The sequence below is a fragment of the Bubalus bubalis genome, chromosome 9 (assembly GCF_019923935.1).
Source record: "Bubalus bubalis isolate 160015118507 breed Murrah chromosome 9, NDDB_SH_1, whole genome shotgun sequence".
In the NCBI taxonomy this organism is placed as follows: Eukaryota; Metazoa; Chordata; class Mammalia; order Artiodactyla; family Bovidae; genus Bubalus; species Bubalus bubalis.
The window spans coordinates 22,083,600-22,086,596 of record NC_059165.1 but is presented as its reverse complement, the minus strand read 5'-3'; the positions used below and the strand labels follow the sequence as shown (position 1 = coordinate 22,086,596).

At 47.2% G+C, this 2,997-nt stretch overlaps 1 pseudogene; it reads left to right on the top strand.

The window, feature by feature from the left end:
• The first annotated feature begins 977 nt into the window (after positions 1-977).
• On the top strand, positions 978-2,192 carry LOC102404310 (annotated as a pseudogene).
• Positions 2,193-2,997: the final 805 nt, after the last annotated feature.

Genomic DNA, 2,997 nt, shown 5'->3' with positions numbered 1-2,997 from the left:
TGCCAAAGCTTTTGACTGTGTGGATCACAGTAAACTGGAAAATTCTGAAAGAGATGGGAATACCAGACCACCTGACCTGCCTCTTGAGAAACCTGTATGCAGGTCAGAAAGCAACAGTTAGAACGGGACATGGAACAACAGACTGGTTCCAAATAGGGAAAGGAGTACGTCAAGGCTGTACATTGTCACCCTGTTTATTTAACTTATATGCAGAGTACATCATGAGAAACACTGGGCTGGAAGAAGCACAAGCTGGAATCAAGATTGCCAGGAGAAATATCAATAACCTCAGCTATGCAGATGATACCACCCTTATGGCAGAAAGTGAAGAGGAACTAAAAAGCCTCTTGATGAAAGTGAAAGAGGAGAGTGAAAAAGTTGGCTTAAAGCTCAACATTCAGAAAACGAAGATCATGGCATCTGGTCCCATCACTTCATGGGAAATAGATGGGGAAACTGGAAACAGTGTTGGACTTTATTTTTTTGGGGTCCAAAATCACTGCAGATGGTGATTGCAGCCATGAAATTAAAAGACACTTGCTCCTTGGAAGGAAAGTTATGACCAACCTAGATAGTATATTGAAAAAAGAGATATTACTTTGCCAACAAAGGTCGGTCTAGTCAAGGCTGTGGTTTTTCTAGTGGTCATGTATGGATGTGAGAGTTGGGTTGTGAAGAAAGCTGAGTGCCGAAGAATTGATGCTTTTGAACTGTGGTGTTGGAGAAGACTCTCGAGAGTCCCTTGGACTGCAAGGAGATCCAACCAGTCCATCCTAAAGGAGATCAGTCCTGGGTGTTCTTTGGAAGGACTGATGCTGAAGCTGAAACTCCAATATTTTGGCCACCTCAAGTGGAGTTGACTCATTGGAAAAGACCCTGATGCTGGGAGGGATTGGGGGCAGGAGGAGAAGGGGACGACAGAGGATGAGATGGCTGGATGGCATCACTGACTCGATGGACGTGAGTCTGAGTGAACTCTGGGAGTTGGTGATGGACAGGGAGACCTGGCATGCTGTGATTCATGGGGTTGCAAAGAGTCAGACACGACTGAGAGACTGGACTGAACTTAACTGAACTGACTTAAAGAGGTGGGGGTCTCAAAAAGGGATACATGTAAACAGAATTGTAGCCCTTGGAGTCCATATAATGTGTTTTGAAGTAACAGTAAATAGATTTTTCTACAGGAAATGGAATGAAAACAGCAGTTTAAAATGTTGGAACAGGAACTCGGCTCGCAGAAGACCGTGCGGGCCATGGTGGAGGCAGGCAGGCGCCAGGCCCGGGCTCCGGCACCAGGCCACTGAGGCTGAGAGGTGCGCTCCGGCGGGCCGGGCAGCCGGCTTCATGACGCTTTTCCACTTCTGGAACTGCTTTGCCCTGGCCTACTTCCCCTACTCCACCACCTACAAGTACGGTGGCCTGAGTCCAGTGCCTTCTGGAAGTGTATCCAGCCCGGGGTCACCCACCTGTTCATGCAGCTGTGCAAGGTGCTGTTCTTGGTCACTTTCTTTCCCACCTGGGAAGGCGGCATCTGTGACCTCATTGGGGAGTTCATGAAGGCCAGCGTGGACATGGCAGACCCTGATAGACCTAAACCTTGTCGTGTCCCGGAATGCTGGCAAGGGGGAATACAAGATCATGGTTGCCCTGGGCTGGGCCACTGCTGAGCTCATTATGTCCTGCGGCATCCCCCTCTTGGTTGGAGCTCAGGGGCATTGAGTTTGACTGGAAATACATCCAGATGAGCATCGACTCCAACATCAGTCTGGTCCATTGCATCGTCGGCTCTGCCCAGGTGTGGATGATAACACGCTGCGACCTGCACCACACTTATCAACCAGCAGTCCTCCTCCTGATGTTCCTTAGTGTCTACAAGGCCTTTGTCATGGAGACCTTCGTCCACCTGTGTTCCCTGGGCAGCTGGACGGTACTGCTGGTGACCGGGCTTCTGGCCCTCAGCACCTCGGCCCTGTATATTGCCGTTGTCAACGTGCGTGCCTAGGCTTGGCGTCCCAGACTTTCACCTACCTTCTTCCTGTCCCCAGGTTCAGTGAAGTAAACAGCATTTGGAAAGTTAAAAATTTTTTTTTTTTTTTTTTTTTGTGGAGCAATAGGTTGCTATCAGATTGCAGAGAGCTATAAATGTCAATTTGATAAGTGTGGTCTTTATTTTATATTTACTTTGGAACCATTAATTCCCTGGTGTCTGGGATGATAAAAGCGTCTGCCTACAATGCAGGAGACCCGGATTCGATCCCTGGGTCGGGAAGATCCCCTGGAGAAGGAAATGGCAACCCACTCCAGTACCCTTGCCTGGAAAATCACATGGATGGAGGAGCCTGGGAGGCTACAGTCCATGGGGTCGACTGAGCGACTTCACTTCACTTTGAACCATTGGCAATTTGGGGATGATCTACTTATTAACAGCAACTGGGAACCTAAATTTGTCCCCAGTTTCAGATTTCTCTCCCAAGTCTGGATTTCAAAAGTTATTGCAATTTAAAGCACAGTGATGCTGGTCACTGCTTGGACTCCAGCTTCTGTTTCACCTACCACACACAGAGCGGACAAGGAATAGACTGCCACAGGGACATTGCTTTTACCTAATTATCAAGACAGAGTGATAGTCCACTCACTTTTTCTTTGGGGATATCTGCCTAAGAAAAACATGTGTCCTATTACAAAACTGAATCTGAGGGATGTGAGGAGTATATTGATATGTCTCCTTTGAACTTTGAAGGAGACTGTTTACTGTTAACACAAAAATAAGACTCCTCACAGATCATTAGCTTTTAAGAAGAATGACCTACACATTGTGAGGTACTCTGCCTCTTGGACAAATATAGAAAGAATTGATTGTGGCATCACTCTTGATCTCAGAGCATCAGTGAATAACTACCTGCAAAGCTTGCTATACTTCTGAGTTTTGTACGTAAGGAGTTTGCAGTTGTAACCATGTGGCAAATGCAACAAGCTGACCGTATTAGTACCGAGTTT